This window comes from Leucopleurus acutus (genome assembly GCF_964270905.1).
Source record: "Leucopleurus acutus genome assembly, chromosome: X".
Classification (NCBI taxonomy): Eukaryota; Metazoa; Chordata; class Mammalia; order Artiodactyla; family Delphinidae; genus Leucopleurus; species Leucopleurus acutus.
The window spans coordinates 84177903-84201781 of NC_139148.1; positions in this window are offsets into that span (position 1 = coordinate 84177903).

Here is a 23879-nt window from a genome sequence, read left to right on the forward strand (position 1 = left end):
AGCAGCATTATTCACAATGGCCAAGTTATGGAAGAAACCCAAGTGTCCATCAACAGATGACTGGATAAAGAAGATGTGGTATATATATACAATGGAATACTATTCAGCCATAAAAAAGAAGGAAATTTTGCCATTTGCAGCAACATGGATGGACTTGGAGGGTATTATGCTAAGTGAAGTAAGTCAGACAGAGAAAGACAAATACTGTATGACGTCACTTATATATGAAATCTAAAAAATACAACAAACTAGTGAATATAACAAAAAGAAGCAGACTCACAGATAAAAAGAACTAGTGCTTACCAGTGGGGAGAGGGAAGTGTGGAGGGGCAATATAGGGGTAGGAGAAAAATATAAGCATTATTATGAAATTATATGAAATTATGTGTGAAACTTTTTAAAATTGTAAAGCACCACAGAATTTAAAAACTCTTTCATTCAATTAACAAAATAAAATAAAAATTTTTTTAAAAGTGATTGTTCCAGAAAACAAGGAAGAAACCTTCCAAGACCTAGCTTCAGAAATCCCACTGCACTATTTCTGCCTCATTACTGGTTACAAGCAAGTCACAAACCTAGCCATATTTAAGAGGGAGAGGAACTAGACTGTACATCTTGATGGAGGAGTGGCAACTTTCTAGAGAGGATGAGGGATGGGAGCTCACATTGCAGTCATCTTTGGAAAATACAGTCTCCTAAATGTCCTTTGATCACAACTTTTCCTCTATCTTGTTCTTCTCTAAGTCCATGGTCAATTGAGGTTTTTCCCTTTTGTAATCAAATGCAACATTACGATGAAGTATTTATTAGGGTCTGTCATGTATATGATGCCATGCCAGACACTTTAGGCTTGATACCAAAAAAAATCATGGTCCTTCCCTTCTAAGAGATTATATTTAAATATAATATAAACAGATAAGTAATATACCTTTAATTTCCCTTTTGTCAAGTAAAAAAAATGAGAAAGAGCAGTAAAAGAACTTATCACATTCTTAAAATCACATCCCAAAGACCCTTCCCTTTGAAGAAAGAGACTATAAATTTATTTAATGAAATGTTATGTTACTAGATATTTTGCTTAGGAATTCTTTGCTTGAAAGTAATGGAATACCAACTCAATGTAGCTTAAGAAAAAAAAAGAGAGATTATAATGAGGATAAAGGAGTGTTTCAGAGAACACATGGACAGAAATGTAACTGGGTTTCAAGAAGAAGCTAAAGTGAGAAATTAAATGTCATGTGAGATTTCTCTATTTTGCTCTGCAGTCCAGGCTTTGCTGCTGCTTTTATCCACATCATAGAAAACAATGCAACCTCAGTGCTCAGGATTCCATGTTCTTGTCCAGCCACCCAAAAACAAACTGATTTTCTTGTCATCTCCATATCTAAATCGGTTCAGCTCATCCCTGGTAAATAAGAAGCCTGGCTAGGAGCTGAGGTTGCAATGTCTCACTCTGACAGCTTCAGCTACAATCATGTAGATCAAACAGTTTCAATCCTTCCAAAAGGTGTGCTGGGGAAATAATCTAATAGATGCCTACTAAGCCAAGATGGAGGAAAGTACAAAGGGTTGATGTTGTGCGTAGGTAGCATAAGAAATTGACTACCTGATACTATTAAAAAGCTAGTAAGAGATTGGTTCAAGATGACGGAGTAGAAGAACGTGTGCTCACTCCCTCTTGCAAGAGCACCAGAATTACAGCTAACTGCTGAGCAATCATTGAAAGGAGGACACTGGAACTCACCAAAAAAGATACCCCACATCCAAAGACAAAGGAGAAGCCACAATGAGATGGTAGGAGGGGGGCAATCACAACAAAATCAAATCCCATAATGGCTGGGTGGGTGACTCACAAACTGGAGAACACTTATACCACAGAAGTCCACCAACTGGAGTGAAGGTTTCTGAGGCCTATGTCACACTTCCCAACCTCGGGGTCTGACAACAGGAGAAGGAATTCCTAGAGAATCAGACTTTGAAAGCTAGGGGGATTTGACTGCAGGACTTCGACAGGACTGGGGGAAACAGAGACCCCACACTTGGAGGGCACACATAAAGTAGTGTGTGCATCAGAACCCAGGAGGAAGGAGCAGTGACCCCATAGGAGACTGAATCAGACCTACCTGCTAGTGTTTGAGTGTCTCCTGCAGAGGTGAGGGCTGGCTGTGGCTCACCACAGGGACAAGGACACTGGCAGCAGAAGTTCTGGGAAGTACTCTTTGGCATGAGCCCTCCCAGAGTCTGCCATTAGCCCTGGCAAAAAGCCTGTGACTTCCAGTGCTGGGTCTCCTCAGACCAAACAACCAACAGGGAGGGAATTCAGGCCTACCCATCAGCAGACAAGCAGATTAAAATTTTACTGAGTTCAGCCCACCAGAGCAACAGCCAGCTCTACCCACTACCAGTCCCTCACATTAGGGAGCTTCCACAAGCCTCAAAAATAGCCTCATCCACCAGAGGGCAGACAGCAGTAGCAAGGAGAACTACAGTCCTGTAGCCTGTGGGACAAAAACCACATTCACAAAAAGATAGACAAAAATGAAAATGCAGAGGAGTATGTACCAGATGGAGGAACAAGATAAACCCCAGAAAAACAACTAAATGAAGTGGAGATAGGCCACCTTCCAGAAAAAGAATTCAGAATAATGATAGCAAAGATGATCCAGGACCTCATAAAAAGAATGGAGGCAAAGATAGAGAAGATGCAAGAAATGTTTAACAAAGACCAAGAAGAATTAAAGGACAAACACCTAGAAGAATTAAAGAACAAGCAAACAGAGATGAACATTACAATAACTGAAATGAAAAATACACTAGAAAGAATCAAGAGCAGAATAACTGAGGCAGAAGAATGGATAAGTGACCTGGAAGACAGAATGGTGGAATTCACTGCTGCAGAACAGAATAAAGAAAAAAGAATGAAAAGAAATGAAGACAGCATGAGAGACTTCTGGGACAACATTAAATGCAACAACATTCGCATTATAGGGGTACCAGAAGAAGAGAGAGAGAAAGGACCTGAGAAAATATTTGAAGAGATTATAGTCAAAAACTTCCCCAACATGGGAAAGGAAATAGCCACCCAAGTCCAGGAAATGCATAGAGTCCCAGGCAGAAAAAACCCAAGCAGAAACACGCCAAGACACGTAGTAAACAAATTGACAAAAATTAAAGGCAAACAAAAATTATTAAAAGCAACAAGGAAAAAACCACAAATAACGTACAAGAGAACTCTCATAAGGGTAACAGCTAATTTCTCAGCAGAAACTCTACAAGCCAGAAGGGAGTGGCACGATATATTTAAAGTGATAAAAGGGAAAAACGTACAACCAAGATTACTCTATCCAGCAAGGATCTCATTCAGATTTGATGGAGAAATCAAAATCTTTACAGACAAGCTAAAGCTAAGAGAATTCAGCACCACCAAACCAGCTCTACAACAAAATGCTAAAGAATTTCTCTAAGTGGGAAACACAAGAGAAGAAAAGGACCTACAAAAACAGACACAAAACAATTAAGAAAATGATGATAGAAACATACATATCAATAATTAGCTTAAATTTGAATGGATTAAAGGCGCCAACCAAAAGACACAGGCTCGCTGAATAGATACAAAAACAAGACCCATATATATGCCGTCTATAAGAGACCCACTTCAGACCCAGGGACACATACAGACTGAAAGTGAGGGGATGGAAAAAGATATTCCATTCAAATGGAAATCAAAAGAAACCTGGAGTCCCAATACTCATATCAGATAAAATAGACTTTAGAATAAAGAATGTTACAAGAGACAAGGAAGGACACTACCTAATGATCAAGAGATCAATCCAAGAAGAAGATATAACAATTATAAATATATATGCACCCAACATAGGAGCACCTCAATACAAAAGGCAATTGCTAACAGCCATAAAGGGGGAAATCAACAGTAACACAATAATAGTGGGCGACTTTAACACCTCACTTACATTAATGGACAGATCATCCAAACAGAAAATTAATAAGGAAACACAAGCTTTAAATGACACAGTAGGCCAGATAGATTTAATTGATATTTATAGGACATTCCATCCAAAAACAGCAGATTACACTTTCTTCTCAAGTGCTCATGGAACATTCTCCAGGACAGATCATATCTTGGGTCACAAACTAAGTCATGTTAAACTTAAGAAACTGAAATCATATCAAGCACCTTTTCCAACCACAGTGCTATGAGACTAGATATCAAGTACAGGGAAAAAAACATAAAAAAGGGCTTCCCTGTTGGTGCAGTTGTTGAGAGTCCACCTGCTGATTCAGGGGACACGGGTTCATGCCCCGGTCTGGGAAGATCCCACATGCAGTGGAGCAGCTGGGCCCATGAGCCATGGCTGCTGAGCCTGCACGTCCGGAGCCTGTCCTCCGCAACAGGAGAGGCCACAACAGTGAGAGGCCCGCGTACCGCAAAAAAAAAAAAAAAAAAAAAAAAAAAAAATTACCTAGAGAGAGATGACCACAAAAACACGACAAACCAAAACCTATGGGATGCGCAAAAGCAGTTCTAAGAGGGAAGTTTATAGCAATATTATCTTACCTCAAGATACAAGAAAAATCTCAAATAAACAATCTAACCTTACATCTAAAGAAACTAGAGAAAGAAGAACAAACAAAACCCAAAGTTAGCAGAAGGAAAGAAATCATAAAAATCAGAGCAGAAGTAAATGAAATAGAAACAAAGAAAACAATAGCAAAGATCAATAAAACTAAAGGCTGGTTCCTTGAGAAGATAAACAAAATTGATAAACCTTTTGCCAGACTCATCAAGAAAAAGAGGGAGAGGACTCAAATCAATAAAATTAGAAATGAAAAAGGAGAAGTTATAACAGACAACACAGAAATACAAAGCATCCTAAGAGACTACTACAAGCAACTCTATGCCAATAAAATGGACAACCTGGAAGAAATGGACAAATTCTTAGAAATGTATAACCTTCCAAGAATGAACCAGGAAGAAACAGAAAATATGAACAGACCAATCACAAGTAATGAAATTGAAACTGTGTTTAAAAATCTTCCAACAAACAAAAGTCCAGGACCAGATGGCTTCATAGGTGAATTCTATCAAACATTTAGAGAAGAGCTAACACCCATCCTTCTCAAACTCTTCCAAAAAACTGCAGAGGAAGGAAGACTCCCAAACTCATTCTATGAGGCCAGCATCACCCTGATACCAAAAGCAGACAAAGATACTACAAAAAAATAAAATTACAGACCAGTATCATTGATGCATATAGATGCAAAAATCCTCAACAAAATACTAGCAAACAGAATCCAACACCACATTAACATGATCATACACCATGATCAAGTGGGATTTATCCCAGGGATGCAAGGATTCTTCAACGTATGCAAATCAATCAATGTGATACACCATATAAACAAATTGAAGAATAAAAACCATATGATCACCTCAATAGATGCAGAAAAAGCTTTTGACAAAATTCAATACATATTTATGATAAAAACTCCCCAGAAAGTGGGCATAGAGGGAACCTACTGCAACATAATAAAGACCATATACGACAAACATACAGCAAACATCATTCTCAATGGTGAAAAACTGAAAGCATTTCCTCTAAAATCAGGAAGAAGACAAGGATGTCCACTCTCACCACTATAACTCAACTTAGTTTTGGAAGTCCTAGCCATGACAATCAGAGAAGAAAAAGAAATAAAATGAATACAAATTGGAAAAGAAAAAATAAAACTGTCACTGTTTGCAGATGACATGCTATTATATATAGAGAATCCTAAAGATGCTACCAGAAAACTACTAGATCTAATCAATGGATTTGGTAAGGTTGCAGGATACAACATTAATGCACAGAAATCTCTTGCATTCCTATACACTAACAACAAATATCTGAAAGAGAAATTAAGGAAACAATCCCATTCACCATTACAACAAAAAGAATAAAATACCTAGGAATAAACCTACCTAAGGAGACAAAAGACCTGTACTCAGAAAACTATAAGACACTGATGAAAGAAATCAAAGATGACACAAACAGATGGAGAGATATACCATGTTCTTGTATTGGAAGAATCAATATTGTGAAAATGACTATACTACCCAAAGCAATCCACAGATTCATTGCAATCCCTATCAAATTTCCAATGGCAGTTTTACAGAGCTAGAACAAAAAATCTTAAAATTTGTATGGGGACAGAAAAGACCCTGAATAGCCAAATCAATCTTCAGGGAAAAAAACGGAGTTGGGGGAATCAGACTCTCTTACTTCAGACTATACCACAAAGCTATAGTAATCAAGACAATATGGTATTGGCACAAAAACAGAAATATAGATCAATGGAACAGGATAGAAAGCCCAGAGATAAACCCACGCACCTATGTTCAACTAATCTATGACAAAGGAGGCAAGGATATACAGTGGAGAAAAGACAGTCTCTTCAATAAGTGGTGCTGGGAAAACAGGACAGGTACATGTAAAAGAATGAAAGTAGAACACTCCTTAACACCATACACAAAAATAAAACTCAAAATGGATTAAAGATCTAAATGTAAGACCGGACACTCTAAAACTCTTAGAGGAAAACATAGGAAGAACACTCTTTGACATAATCACAGCAAGATCTTTTTTGACCCACCTCCTAGAGTAATGCAAATAAAAACAAAAATTAAAAACTGAGACCTAATGAAACTTAAAAGCTTTTGCACAGCAAAGGAAACTGCAAACAAGACAAAAAGACAACCCTCAGAATGGGAGAAAATATTTGCAAACAAATCAACGGACAAAGGATTAATCTCCAAAATATATAAACAGCTCATGCAGCTCAATATTAAAAAAAACAAACAACCCAATCAAAAAATGGGCAGAAGACCTAAATAGACATTTCTCCAAAGAAGACATACAGATGGCCAAGAGACACATGAAAAGCTGCTCAACAGCACTAATTATTAGAGAAATGCAAATCAAAACTACAATGAGGTATCACCTCATACCTGTTAGAATGGGCATCATCAGAAAATTTATAAACAACAAATGCTGGAGAGGGTGTGGAGAAAAGGGAATCCTCTTTCACTGTTGGTGGGAAGGTAAATTGATACAGCTACTATGGAGAACAGTATGGAGGTTCCTTAAAGAACTAAAAATAGAATTACCATATGACCCAGCAATCCCACTACTGGGCATATACTCAGAGAAAACCATAATTCAAAAAGACGCACCCCAATGTTCGTTGCAGCATTATTTACAATAGCCAGGTCATGGAAACAACCTAAATTCCCATCATCAGACAAATGGATAAAGAAGATGTGGTACATATATACAATGGAATATTACTTAGCCATAAAAAGGAATGAAACTGGGTCATTTGTAGAGACGTGGATGGACCTAGAGAGTGTCATACAGAGTGAAGTAAATCAGAAAGAGAAAAACTAATATCATATATTAACGCATGTATGTGGAATCTAGAAAAATGGTACAGATGAACCGGTTTGCAAGGCAGAAACAGAGACACAGATGTAGAGAACAAATGTATGGACACCAAGGCAGGAACGCGGGGGTGGTGGGGTGGTGGTGGGATGAATTGGGAGATTGGGATTGACATGTGTACACTACTATGTATAAATTAGAAAACTAATAAGAATCTTCTGTATAAAAATAAAATAAAATAAAATTCAAAATAAATAAATAAATAAAAGATAGTAAAAGGCCTTATCAGGTGTAAATCTCTCTCCCAATAATCAATCAAAATGTTACTCTCTTCCTTCTCATGTTACCATATTTATTTTGAAGTATAGAGGGAAGCCAGCTTGACATTTTTAAGTAAATATTTGATCCTCAGAAAAAATGATTGACATATTGTATCAGACCATGACCAGAATAGTGTATTGAAGTGTCTTGACATATTGGTGTCTCACAGTCTGTTGTGAGATATCATAAGTAATATGGGGGAATAAAATTTTCTGAAGTTTAAAAGATTTTTAAAAATTGAAGTATAGTTAATTTACAGTTTTGTGTGGAAGTGTACAACAAAGTGATTCAGTTATACATATATATATATATACATACATATATTTTTTCAGATTCTTTTCCATTATAGGTTATTACAAGATATTGAGTATAGCTCTCTGTCCTGTACAGTGGGTCCTTGTTGTTTACTAAAAGATTTATTTAAAAACTAAAATAATAATAGAACACTTTCAAGGATAGCCCTATAACATCACCACTTCTACTTCTTCCCATTTGGGTATGTTTTCTTGAGTGGGCAAGAATTACAGATTGGACACAAGGAATTGCAGAAATGCTGGTATGTGATGGGAGTAGTGTATGTATGGGAATGTCATCACACACACGCATTGCAGTGGAGAGAAGGTTGGAAACCCCTGCGTTAAGAATCCTGAAAAGCTTGAGAGAAGATCCAGGAGAGACCAATTTCCATTTGATTGCAGAGCTTAGGGAAATGTGGCCAGGAAAGCCCTGGGCAGGCTCTAGGTGAGGGACGGGTGAGCAACTGTATTTTGGACAGGGAGGAGAGAACTACAACAGGTCCCTGGAGAGAGAAGGCTACTGCAAAAGATCTGAGGTACTGACAAAGGGGGAAGAAGGCAGGGTACTGAAGAAGAGTTTCACATATCTCATCATTTTGCCCCAGACAAATCCTGTTTGTGCAACCTCTTTATCATACACTTAAAATTTTTTCATCAGGACAAACTTTCACATAATGAGACTCCACCTGTCTCATTAACAAGTTAATCAAAGCATTCGTGAGCCACACGCACAAGGCCCAGAAGCTCATCTCCAACACTTGGCAATTTGTATAGTACTTGAAAAAAATAGGATTCAATACCCGTGCCAAGGCTAAATTATCTCAAATTAGCAACCAAGAAAATAAATGTACAAGTAAATGGCAGAAATCGGATCACAATAGTCTATTTCTATAGGGAGGTGGACTAATAAGTGCCCACAAATGGGCTCTAAGTACCTGGATGAGTATGGGTGATATTTTCTGTCCTTCATATTTCTAGTTTTACGGTGTTGCCCTTCAAGGGAATATTCACATTGTTAAAATGAAAAAGAAAAAAACTCTTGCAAAGTCTCAATTTAGGTATGCTGCCACCAGGTGGTGATAGTATGGCACAACCATATAGTCCAAGTGATAAGGCACAAACTATAAACATGTGTTTTAGGGAAAAGATTAGCACACTATTCCCATCACCTATTGAAAAAAAAAAGTTAAAAAAAAAAAAAGCTTTGCTTAAACCCATAAAGACATAATTTGGCTTTTAAGATTTTCTTTTGTTTTAGTTTTTTCTTTTCAAAGAAATATATGCCTATGTGCAATTTGGTGTCAGTTTTACTAACCTTGAATTTTATGATATCATTCTGAATTACAGTCAAAAAGCCATCCTATGCATTTGGCCCCAACTTCCAGGAGGCCAAAATGGAAGTCAAAATGACCAGGGTACTTCTTTCTGAGGTACTTTGTCTTTCAGTGGGAAGCCAATCCACCTTGCCTGGCTAGTCTGAAATAAGTTCCTTTTGTCTCTCCACCTTATAAAGACCCTGCTTCTTTCCCCTAAACCTACCCAAAGAATAAGAAGAGAAAGGCACCTTGTTATTTGGAGCAAAAGCTTGTGTTCTCCATAATGCTATTTGCCATATTTCCTCAGTAACATTTATTCTCTCTCTCTCTCTCTCTCTCTCTCTCCCAATGGGGAAAGAAGGGAGAAACATACACACACACACACACACACACACACACACACACACACATATTAGAATTTATAAAATAAGATAGTATTTTCATCTCTTTAATAGACTATTTTACTGCTTTGATTAAAACTACAGGTCCCTTGATTTACACAACAGTTCTCTGATTTTGCTTTTAGCTGTTTAGTTAGGAGAGTGGCCAGAATGATGTTTCTAAAACTGAATTTTTTTTTTTTTTTCAGTACGCGGACCTGTCACTGTTGTGGCCTCTCCCGCAGGTTCAGCGGCCATGGCTCATGGGCCCAGCCGCTCTGCGGCATGTGGGATCTTCCCGGACCGGGGCACGAAACCGTGTCCCCTGCATCGGCAGGCGGACTCTCAACCACTGCACCACCAGGGAAGCCCTAAAACTGAATTTTTAAAAGGTCACTATTTCATACATAAAACAGAGCATTCTGAATGAAAAAAATAGATTGGTAGAAAAAATTATATTGATTATATCATGATATGTCCAAGTCTTATGGTTGACTTATGTGAGACTAAAATCATCATCATCACCATCACCATCATCAATGTCATTATCATCATCATCACCATCCACAATTCTCCGTTATTTCTTGAGCAATTAGTACCCACCAGTCTCCATGCTAGGTGCTGCCTACTTTGTTACAACAGAACTCAGCCAAAGGTTTCCTGTTGTTCACAATGCCCTCTCAGGCACAACCTTCTTCATGTTTCAACCCTCATGCAGTGTACTTTCACTACAGCTTTCCATGACAGAGAGCAGAATGTTGTTATAAAGATTCCCCAAAGGTGAGTCAGAAGAATCAGAGTCTTTACTGTATAATACAGTAACATATTCAGGACACTAGATTTGGCCATAGGAAGTTCTGCTGGGGTGAATCGAACGTTTCTGGAGCCTTGACTTCTTGGCCCTCTTTTTTTGGCCATTTTTTGTGTATCTTGTACAGGCAATTGATGTAAAATATCCCTCTTTCCTGATGTGGCATTTGTTATAAAGACCATTTCTCACTGTGGCATAGCATAGTGACCAGCATGATAGTGTGATGTGCATTTGTTTTGGTACTGATCTGAACACTGTGGACCTTTCACAGAGAGTTTATCCCAAAGCAATGGCTTCTGCCATCCAGACATTTATCTGTTCTTCATGGGTAGTTCTGCAAGAGATGATACTATGGTGATAAAGAAAATATATCCATAAGTTTCAGAGGAAGTCACTTAGCAGGATGACAGGTGTTATCTGGGCACTGTTCTCTGTCTCTGGGGTTCTGGTGATCAGACCAAAGCAAAGTGAACCTTGGGAAATCCAACTGAGCAATTGCTGCAGAACTCCCTGCCTAAACCACAGTTTTTCAGTCATCAACCTTTGGAAACCTTAGTTCTTTTGTTTTTTTTTACCAGAAAGTATTATTGTGTGGTGTGTTATATTCAATTTTTAAAAACTATTTTTAAAAAATGATCATAGATAGAACATGTTCTCACCTGTCCCAATCTCATGAATTGCCATCTTTGAATGTCAGCGTAGGCTGTTGCTGAAAACAAGATAAGCAATAGAATTCAAGAATCTAGTTGGAATTATTTCCAGCAAATGCACCCCTCACCAACCCCCAGCACTACCAACCTCCCAACCTCCAACTCTTCATATGACTACCTAGACGTGGGGATAAAATAGCACATAAGACTAAACTTTTGAAAGATTTCCTACATATCAGCTCACTTATAGCAACCAACACCTTTAATAGATCCATGAATATGACACCCAAGTCACACCTATTGTTGACGCTGACATAAAGAGCTAAATATAATAGCTGATGGGTACCAAGTGCACGATGAATTGTGTTGGAAATATTGTTGTGAATTCTCCAAGTCTTACATAGACTAACAACTCTTTTGAAACAAGTACAATATTATACCCCTGTGGTTAGCACAGCATTCATGATTTCTTTCAAAATAGACCACCAATACTGCAGATGATCTTTAGACATTCCATGAAAAATAGTTTACTTCTACCTGAGGTTAAAGCTTCACCTACTCGTTGTAAGACCTGTTGGACATTATATGGTTGATTTCTGGAGCTCTTGATGAGAACCACACTCTCTCCTAGATACTATTTTACAACTCCAATAATTTTAGGCAAATAGAGACAGTACTAGTTCATCTTTTTCACCTTGAATTTTAGGTTGTATGTAAGAAGATGGGGCTCAGCGTGGTGTTTAATTACACGCTTTATTGAAGCAATCAGCCTAACATCCACAATATCAAGGTATAGTGGCAAATAATACACTGGACTCATTTTTATGTCTTATAGTCTAGGTTGGAGATCTAGTAAGCAGAGTTTATGGGTAAGGCATCAAATAGACCACTGTAGAATGAGAAAATAAAAATTCTACTGCTTTAGAAACAAAAAGATTTGGAATTATAGAAGACAAATAGGTGAAGATGCAAAGACATATAGGGCTCTTAACAGATTTATTCCTTTACAGTCTAAAGTAGGCAAGCAAAAGAGCAAAGGTCTGACCCACCATCATAGTACCTAAGTGCTGGTTCAGTACTTGAGAGTTGTTAAGGTATAGCTTGTTGGTGACATTTTGAAAATTATTTAAGATAAAAATAAATTAAAATTGAAGTGACTTCAAAAGAATGCAATTAGAGCAACATTAGCATTTGTCATTGCTTTCCCTCTCCCAAACTAAAGTGTTTTTTTCTTTTTTATAGAGAGAAAAACTCAATGCAATATGAGAATCACTTAATTCTGTCTAGTATCATTTATTGCACAGAGGGTCTGGCCACCTTTTCTTATCCAGGAATTATTGCCTCACTGTGCACCACCACTACAGGGATGGGATGGCAGATGTTACAATGGCAGCTTGGGATTTGCAGAAATTTTTCACAAAAGAGAACAATGGGTTAGCAATTCAGGGAAGGAGGGTTTTCATACACTATTTGTACCAGAAAAATCAATGATGTTCCAAAAACCACAAAAGAATGGCAAATAGGATTTCAAATTAAAGATGGCAGATTTAAAAAAATACTAGCCTTTGATTTATCCCAAAAACTAAAGGGATATTTTAAAAGGTATAAACCTACAATCAAAAGTAAACATGTGGGCTTCCCTGGTGGCACAATAGTTGAGAGTCTGCCTGCCAATGCAGGGGACACGGCTTCGTGCCCCTGTCTGGGAGGATCCCACATGCTGCGGAGCGGCTGGGCCCGTGAGCCGTGGCCGCTGAGCCTGCACGTATGGAGCCTGTGCTCCGCAACGGGAGAGGCCACAACAGTGAGAGGCCCGTGTACCGCAAAAAAAAAAAAAAAAAAAGTAAACATGAAAGGTGTCCAGAGCAGTAAATTTTTGGAAGCTGGAAAGCACATGGATAAGTAGTACCTGATCTAGAAACCCCAAGAAAGCCTAATCCTAAACTGACAATGGGGAAAGAGAAACAATTTAATTCACATTGTCAAACTTTCCATTAAGAAACAATTAGATTTAATAAATCCCCTTTTCTTCTCCACACACTAGAGAACCAGCCTTCCCATACCTTGACAGAAGATTAGGAATTTATACTCCATAGAGGGTAAAATAGAGACTCTGGTCAGGGGCCAACAGTTATAGTTGAGGTTTGGGTACTGTATTGAAAACAGAAGCATTAGTTGAATATTGAGACCCCCAGTGCTCTCTTGCCACTCATCTCTCATGATATCATTATTGAGGCAGCAAATCTAAAGTGTTTTTTTGTGAATCTAACCAACACAACAGAACGACCTAAAAATACTGAAATGAGAGATTCTCTAAAGAAATGACTCAACCAGAATACCCTACAATGAAACATGCAAGTTCAAAGTTTATAACTGGCTTTTCAATTTCTCATCCTTCAACATGAACAGAGAGCAAAGGATGACTAAGGATATGAGGAAAGTCTCATATGAATGACAGACACCAAAACAACAAACACGTATACAAAATTTGAACAAAAGAAACTGGGGAAAAACAGACTATACAGTTGAGATATATGATATAAAAAAAGATCCACGAAACAATAACATGTTTTGCACACACATACCCCATTCAGGGAATAAGAAAGATATCTCAGAAATTTAAAAAATATAGCAGAAATAAAAACACTCAAAAGAGTAGACTGTTTTAAAGACAACATCACTGGAAATCTTTAGAATGTAGAGTAAAAAGACAATGATAGGAAAGGGAGATAAAGGGTTAATGGAATTAGAGGATCATTATAAGAAGTCCAACATTAGAATATTAAGGAGTTCCAGAAAAGTAACAGAGAAAATGTAGTGAAGGAAATCAAAGCAATAATTCAAGAAAAATTCCCATTTCTAAAAGACATCAATCCACAGATTGTAGGGGCCCATTACCAAAGCATATCACTATGAAATTTCAGGATACTTGGGACAAAGAGAAGATCCTACATGCTTTCAGAGACGATGTACTGGATTCAGAATGGCAAACACTTTCTCAGTTGCAATACTGGAAACTAGACGGCAATAGAACAAACTTTCAATACGTTATGAGGAAAATATTTTCAACCTGGAATGCTATACACAACAAAACCATTAATCAAGTATGAGGGTAGAATAAATACATTTTCAAACTTGAAAAATCTCAAAAAAATACCCGTCTTTCCCATGTAAACTTTTCCAGAAAGTAACTAGGACATATCTTCTACCAAAATGGAAGAGTAAACCAAGAAAGAGGAAGGCTGGTAATAAAAGTCACATGGACTCCAACTTAGAAGAAAGGCAAAGGCAATTCCCAGAATGATGGTGACAGCCAGACTCAGCACACTCCACTCTAAAGGCTATAGGAGATATTTTTGCCAAGAAGATGAGATTAATAGAATACCTGATGTATCCAAATGTATTAAAGGAGATTTTTACATGGGAAAGAATACATATATAGAAAGCTAAGGGAAAAAAACAAACACAACTACTAACTATAAATTTTGATTTAATCAAATGATGTAATTAGGAAAGGATGGGAAGATAGGAAGAGAATATGCTTCTATGTCTGTGTGAGGTTGGGGATGATAAAAGAGTTAAGTCTAATTTTCAACAGTGGGATACTAGTAGATTACATCAAAAACTAACAAAGAAACAATATAATCATATCATTTAGACCTGCAATGTCCAATAAAATAGGCGCCATCCACATGTGGATATGGAGCACCTGAAGTGTGGCTAGACTAATTGAGAAACTGAATTTTTAAGCTGATTTAATTTTAAACAATTAAAATTTAAAGATCTTAAACTCAATTCAGTTATTGGAAAGCTTTTAAGTGTGTCTGGAACAACTTGGGTATGTGAATTTCCTTTTTCAACGTATAGGGAATCCAAACACAGATCAAACATTTCTAATGAAAATTTAACGTCCAAATAGAGGTGTGCTGTAAATGTAAACTATATACTGGATTTCAGAAGCTTAGTATGGAAAAAAATGTAAAATATCTAATTAATCTTTTTATATAGAATACATCTTCAAAGATAATATTTTGGACATACTAAGTTAAATGAAATATTTTTAACTTTTTTTTTTTTTTTTACTTTTTAAATGTTTCTACTAGAACATTTACAATTGACATATGTGGTTCTAATATTTCTACTGGACAATGCTGATTTAGATTAATGGCATTAAACAGCAAAACAAACAAACAAACAAAAACCCACAAAAATAAATGAAAGTTATCTCCAGGGAGCAAGATATAGGATATAGGGAAGGTCAAGGGACCACTGTTTTTCATATATTATAGAATTATATTATATTATAAAATTATTTTATTATTACAGAACTCTGTTGCATTATTTGACTCTAATCTTTATGCATGTATAATGTTGACAAAGAAAAAAACAAGAGTGGAAAACCAATTTCTCAATATTTTTGCAGCTTCACAGGACTACACCTATTTTCATTTACACTTGATGTTATTCTCTGGAGCTAGGGAAACATTGGAAATAATGTTTTCAAAAGAAGCAGGATGCCAAGAAACTACCCGATACTAACAGGCTGTGTGTCCACTCTACCTTCTCAGTGTGTGCATCAGCTAGCAAGCTGTGCTTTATGCAATATTTTTTCCCCCATAGGAATGAGATGAGGCTTAGGAACTAAAGGTATAAAAACATAATAAAAATTCAATTTTCTGAAGCATTCAAGCTGTATAAATAAACAAAACCCCATGATAATTTATCATTAAGGTCTGAAACTTCCTTTATCATCTCTTCTAACATACCCACAATCTACAATCCCATTCGGGGAAACCATAGCATATTCTTAAAAATCAACTACTGTTGCTAAACAGGAAAGCAGCCAGGAACTTTGAGACTCTGCAGCTCCAGTGAAAAATAAGGTTGGATCTGCATTGTTTCTGGTCAGCTTCAGTACTGCAGTAATTAGAAATGATCTTCTTGACTTTTCTTTACTCTTACTAGGCGGTAGAACTCCCAAGAGAGATAGGTGACAATTTGCAACTCAGCTAACAGGCACAACAATACATTTGAAATAGCAGTCCTCTAGAGAATTATCAAGCACAGACTGTAAGGGGGACTGAAAAAAATTCATGTGGGACAATGGAGGAAAACATTATAAAAATAAATCTCTTCTTGACTCTTCCCTACTTGCCAAACTTAGCTCCCATTGGAAAGTACCATTAAAATAAAGAGAAAAAGCTTATCCTTATCATTTTTATGTGTATTTGTATTTGAAATAGATTTTATCTAAATCTCATTTACATTTTTGTAATCACTTACATATTTGACCTCTGTACATTCAGAGTGCTTTTAGTTCTTAAGAGGGACAAGAAAAACTTAGAGGTCCTAAATGAGAACTAAGGAGTTAACTAAAAAGTCAAAATGGTAAAGATTATTCAGGCTAGAGAAAGAGATGACAGAGGGGCAACTGAAAGTTGGTCTTCAAAGAAACAATCAACTTGGGAATAGTGCAAATGAGGAACAGAGAATCTATCAGAGAGAAATTTACTGATCAGCGAAGGTCATTGGCGTATGCAATATTTTACCACAGAGGTTGTGAAATTTCTTTCTTTGTTAGCCTTCAGCAACAGGATAAATGTGCATTTTATGGAGGATTTACCATGGCTTTTAGAAAGTTAGGGAAATTAATAATCATATGGCCTTTCTTAAGGTCTTTTTCAGGCATAGAAGTCCCTAATCATTTCCGCATTTTAAACTACTTGTTGCATACATATCATAGGCCAAACATTGTGCTAGGCTCTGGAGAGAGCAATGAAAAAGAAAACCCATCTGCATACCCCTGAAGCTTATTAAATGATTCCACCATGTTTTGTGAGGGAGCTGGGCTAAGTAATCTCTGATATTCTTTCAGCTTGAAAATTCAAGAATAGACTGACAAGATCATTTCTTGTCAATGGCAGAGGGAGAAGCATAATCCAGAAGGAGCCAGTTTTGAAGCTAACCAACAGGTAGAACTTATTAATGGTAATTTCTTGACTTTGTCCAAAAAAGGTCAATGTTTAGAAACTTGGCCATTTTAAAATCTTTTCAGGTGTTACATTTAGAAAGCTAAAGGGACTTTGTTTTTCAAAGCACTTAATGATCATGGATTTATCCCACAAGCTTGGAAGTATGTGACTCAGAAGTCACTAACAAATATTCCTCAAAACCACCTCGACAGCACTGGAATAGTACCTGCATAAAGCAGGCTTCTACAGTTACAGCACATGCAAATTTCTTCCTGGGAACTAAATTGCTCTTCACACTCCTGCTTCCGAAAAGAAAAAGATTCCGTTGAAAACAGCTCTTCAGAAAGGAGGAAAGCAGACATGGTTGACAACATCAGCTCAAGTAACTTGAAACAAGCAAGGTGGGATGTGACCTGTTCAGAAGTCAGACAGATCTCCATGATGTCGTCTCGAGAGCAGAGTTTTTGGGCCGTTCAGGCCACATTTACTGTCTGCTCTGTTAAGGCTGGTCCTCACCTTTTTCCTTTGTCTCCCTCATTGAGAACAGGGAGACCAACGCAGAGCATACCCAGTCACCGAGAGGTCTTGGGAAACATGACATTGGGAACCTAGGAGAGAAACCAAGGTTCCCTGGTTCTATTCTTCACAGAATGTGTTGCATCCCAGATGGAAGCATAATGATATAAGAAATATGGGACTGTCCTTCAGGGAGATACTCTTCTAGGGAATGCTCACTCAATATAGGCTGTTCTTTGGGTAAACAAATGCTATCCTGCCCTCCCCTTCTCCCAAATTAAAAACAATAATTCAGTTAGTACTAACAGTCATAGGTTTGCCTCCATCCTACATATAGTGAGAAATTGTGCAAAGAAACCAGTCTACTGAGGGGTATTAAAGGAGCGGGCAGGGAACTCCACCCTCCTGTCACACAAGGTACTCTCGGGTAGTGAGTAAAAACTTGTTAGCTCAGGAGCCAAATTGCTTGGTTTCAGTTTTCAGCGTTGCCACTTATAAGTGTGCTGCCTGGGACAAAATATGGCATCTCCTAGTGCCTCAGTTTCCTCATTTTTAGAGCAAAGATAATAATATTACGTTTTGGGCTGAATTGTCTCTCCCTTCCCTCAAAATTCATAAGCTGAGGTTCTAACCCCCAGTACCTCAGAATGTAACCATATTTGGAGATAAGATATTTAAAGAGGTGATTAAGTTAAAATGAAGTCATTAGTGTAGGGTCCTAATCCAATATGACTGTTGTCCTTGTAAGAAGAAGAGCAATCACCAGGGATGCACATGCACAGAGGAGAGGCAGCAAGAGGGGGGCCATCTATAAGCCTAGGAGAGAGGCCTCAGAGGAAACCAACATTGCCAGTACCTTGAACTTGGACTTCCAGTCTCCAGAACTTCAAGAAAATTAATTTCTGTTGTTTAAGCCACCCACTCTGTGGTATTTTGTCATGGCAGCCCTAACAAACTAATACGTAGTATTTATTCTTGTAAGAGTGCTGTGAGAATTAAATTAGTTAATCCATGTAGAATGTCCCAAATGAAGGTTGGCACATAGTTAACACTGTTGTGATGAGAAAAAGAACTTTTGAGAAAAAACAACTTTTGTTTTTCTGACTTGCTGCCCAGGCATTTTATAGTATGATAACCCTGTACATACCCAGAGTTTGGACATTTAGATAAGGACTTGAGTTTAGGATGCCCACCATAAATTCCTGCTTTGCTTTTCCCTGGGACACCTTTTAAAATAACCATATATAGTTAAGCCTGCAAAATGCTAGTAACCTCTGCCCCAACCACCTTATAGGTAATAAGTACTTGCTGCCCTGCTCTCTATCTCCTGCTGGCTTGTGACCTGGGATGAAGGACTACCCTTCCCCTGGCTCACTGCACTGCTAGCAACCCCCAACCCCGGATCTGTAAGCAATAATAAATCTTGTGATTTAATTTCCTTTGTGTGGGTGTATTGATTGAAACTGCACCTTCAATCAAAACGACCCCATGGGTTTCAGGTTCCCAAAGTCGGAGGTAAGATGCTGAGGGAGCTCCCTGCCATCCCCATGTGGTGGCTTGTGTCTCCTCATTCAGCAGGTCACAATCTGCATATTCTTCATTCAATACAACAGCTCTGGCTTCTCAACACAACTGTATGTTAACTACTAAGTGGAACAACAAAAGGGGATTATCATTGTTGTTGAGTGTAATTCAAAGCCACCTGCCCATTGGCCTCTGACCTTACTTGGGACAGGAGTCAGGCCTCTTCCTGTTCATTTTGCTAAAGACCTGGATGAAAATAGACCCCAGATTCTGCCCTGAAGGGGATTCAAGATTCTAGGGATCCTAATAGGAATGTTGTGATTGACTCTCTGGTGGACCTAGGAAGTCATGTTTAGCATTCCCTTTTAGAACAGATTTTTTTCACTAAGAAGTTTGCTCTTTTTATCCTAGGGTTGTGAATCGTTCCTGTGAACGTTGGTTTAACTTTATCATGCAGCACCACAACCTATCAGTTTGTAATAACACAAGTTTTATAGATTCTGTATATCAGACACTGTTGAATATAGAAATGTAATGATTTGAGCACATGCAAATTAGTTTTTTCTAACTCTGTTAGATTAAAAATGCACTGGGCTGGGCTTCCCTGGTGGCGCAGTGGTTGAGAGTCCGCCTGCCGATGCAGGGGACACGGGTTCGTGCCCAGGTCCGGGAAGATCCCACATGCCGCGGAGCGGCTGGGCCTGTGAGCCATGGCCGCTGAGCCTGCGCGTCCGGAGCCTGTGCTCCGCAATGGGAGAGGCCACAACAGTGAGAGGTCCGCGTACTGAAAAAAAAAAAAAAAAAAAAATGCACTGGGCTAAGCAAAAAATAGGTTAGAGTTTTACAGGAGAGTATTCATTTTAATGAATGAGTATTGCTTATTATTCAGGAGCAAGTGATGGTGTACACATTCAACCAACCTAGTGAAGATGCTTTATACCTACTGTATTTAGTACTACTGATCCCCTATAATGCTTTCTTTCTAGAGACCATTAAAGTGATTGCTTCATACCCCTCTAGAAGTCTCAGAATGGGATAGCAAGCCCTGTTCTGATTTGAACAGCATAAAATGGTTAGCTGTCTCCAAATCTCCCTGGTCTTCAACCTGTCAAAGTATCTCAAAGATAGAATTGCTGGTAGAACTCTCTGTTTAACTGCAAATAGACAACCTGGGCGAGTTATCACCACATTGAGTGACCCATTATCACTTCACCTTTCTAAATCTCAATTTCCTTAACACAATTTAATGGGCTCTTTACATGGACAAAGTGAAATCATGGATAACCACACACTAAACTTTGTTGGGCACTTACCTATGTAGTGAACTTTGTGAGTAATTTGTTGCATACATTACTTCAATTAAGTCCTCAAAATGATACCGTGAAGTAGATATCATTATTATACTACTATATATAACCCATTTTCTACAAAGAAATACAGTACAGTTGACCCTTGTACAAGGTGGATTTGAACTGTGTGGATCCACTCATACTCAGATATTTTTCAACAGTAAACACTACAGTACTACAAGATCGTTGGTTGGTTGAATCTGCAGATGTGAAGGAGAGGTAGATATGGATGGACAACTCTAAGTTATAGGCAGATTAACCCTCTGTGTTGTTCAAGGGTCAACTGTAATACTTAAAGAAGTTAACTAACATGCCTGAGGTTCACAGAGCTAGCAAATGTCACAGCTCCAGGGCTAGAATTCAAATCTCAGCTCAAAGGTTACCTCCTCTGTCTTCTTGACTCCTCTAATCTAAAGTAGTGAGCACCCTCCATGAGTCATTCTCTGTATTATCACAATCATTTTGTTTTCTTCTCTTTATAGCACCCAGGATTGTCTAAAATTTGTATTCATCTGTTTTCTTCTTTGTCTCTTTTCCCCCAATGGAATCTCCAGGAGGGGGGCTTGCCTGTCTGGTGTCCCCAGTGTCTATAACAGTACCTGACACAGAGTAGGATAGAATATTTGTTGAATGTATTGATGTTTGCCTGAATAGGAAGCTGTGTGGTAAACTGGAAAATTCTAGTTAATGGCAAGGTATTATCTTCATTACCTGAGTTTGGTTAGTTAATCATAATAGCTGGGCCCGAGAAAAACCTAGAGAATGTTTTAATTGGAGAAAGGGGTCAGATACCCTACCCTAGTGGGTAGAATTTTTCAGGCAGGGGCAAGAGGCCTCCTAAGAGACGTGTTGAAAATAAATATTTGACTATACTTCAATTTTACCCATGAAATATGCAAAACACCCTCAGAAGTCCATTTATTTTGGTGAAAAACGTAATTATAAAAAAATCATAACCTTTATGAACATCAGAAACCATTTAATTAGACCAGGGGAAAATACCTGCCCTGCAGAAGTTCACAGAATCAATATAAAGATCAAATGAGATAATGCATACAAAAGTGCTTTGTAAAATTTAAAGTCTTGTGATACAAGGGTAAGGTGGTATTAGGATGTTAATTTGATCTTCTTGTTTCCATTTCAAATGGTTAACATACAATTTATTTCCTGGAAAGTCTTTCTGTAATAATATGATTATGGAGACTCTCCCAATGGTATTGGCTTATTTCATCAAACTCAGAGCTAGAAACTGTGGTCTTTGCAAAGTACAAGTGTGAGAGGCTTAACTGTGGTGGTCCTCTGTGTATGGAACCTGAAAAGACTGCGGGATAGATAATCTAGGGTGGAAGGCAGACTTACTTTTCATTGTACACTGTTTTGTACTGTTAGAGATTTAAAAAAAGTTAACCATTTACAAAATATCTAAAAGGAAACAAATGAAACTGAAGGGGAGCAGATTTTGCTATCCCAAAATATGTCTCTTTGGCTTGAGGATTACTTGGAGCTAAAGGCAAACAAAATGCAGCAGATTCAGGAAAAGCTTCTTTACCTCCCCCTCAACTGCCTAAATTAACATTGGAAAAGGGGCCTGTACCAGGAAGAGAGCATATACCAGAGTTCTCTTTTTACCTAAGAAACTTATCTGCATAACAGGGTAATCTTTGTTTCCCGAACATCTTCTCTGTCTTCCTGTGAATGGCTTCCCTCCCCTTTGTATCCCCAGACCCCAACCCCTGTCCTTAGCTTGGGATGTTATATAAGCCTCAATTGCCTGGCTGCTCTTTGCGTCTCATGTATATGGGGCTCCTATACATACAAAATGTGTTTGTTTTTCTGTTAATTGGTCTTATATCAATTTAATTATTAGAACAGCCAAATAACCTAGAAGTGAAGGAAATTTTTTTCCACACCTTCAAAACAAAAAAGCAATAAAATTACATATCAATATGATCATGGTTATCTAAGCCAAGAAGCTTTCAACTGAAAGGAGGTACAAACTTCTTCTCTGTGTTTTTGTTTGAGTGCATGTTCCATGCTCATTTTTGCCCTTGTGGTTATAGCAGACACTTTGTAGGGCAGATGCCTCATTCAGAATTTTCCCTTCTCTGAAAATGACCTTGGATACAAAGTAGTCATTCTGTCTTCTTCTGCCCAAAGCTGACTGGTTTAGTGGTAGATATTAAAATTGAGAAGCACTGCTCTAGAAGGAAAATTCACGAAATACACCTCATATTTCTCTGTAGCTACCTTAGCTCCTGGCCACCTTGAGTTCGTTCTTCACTAATTCCAAGAAACATTCTAGTGACATTTCAATAAACTCACCCTTTCACTGCCCACTATTTAAGTTAGCTTCAGGTCAATGGGAGCGAGATCCAGTATTTTTTGTTTTTAAAGTTCCTCAGGTGATCCCAATATTAAAATTAAATACAAAATGGAGACCAGACTTGAGAATTCCCTGAGCTGACAAACCATCTAAGCCACTTAAGCAAAACTAAACCTATCTTATTTCATGAACATAAGTGAAACTTAGGTTATTTATTGTAAATACCTCTGACAATCATAAAAGAAACTTAAGTCATCTTAAAAATTGTAAGAGATAATCACTTTTAACCAATCCCTTGCTGTCTAGAAACCTCCAGTGTAATAACCAATCATTGTAAAGGATAAACAACTTCCTCATTTTTACTTTATGAGCCATCCCGTAACTTCATGCCCCTGAGCTTCATACCAGTCTTTGAATTTGAAAGCTCCCAGTTCATAAACTATTCTTATATGTATAATAAATTCTTACTAAATACTATTTTTTGATTTGGTAGTTTTAATTTAGCTATTTCTGGATTTTGGTCACCAGTAGGCATTCAAAGCTGAGAATTGTTACCTTACTCCAATGTTAGGTAAGGTTTAACGTGCACATGACTCGCCTGAAGATCCTGTTAAACTGCACATTCTCATTCAGTAGGTCTATGGTGGGGTCCAAGATGTTTTGTTTCCAATAATTTCCCAGATGATGTCGATGCTACTACTTTAGGGGTGACATTTGAGTAGCAAAGCTCCACATGGTTTCTGTTGCTTGAAACCAAAAGAACCTTTTTAAATATAGTATCTTTTCTCAGGTTGCAACCCCATCCTGTAAGGCCTTCCCACTTTTCCACCTATCCATCATTCAAGAGTCAATTATAACCCTATTTCCTTGATGAAGTCTTCTTTAAATCATTATAGCCCCCTCTCCTTGTTGATGGCCCATGGCTCATACAGGCCCCATTACATAATATGACATTTAATTGTCTTGGATGTAGTCCAAAACA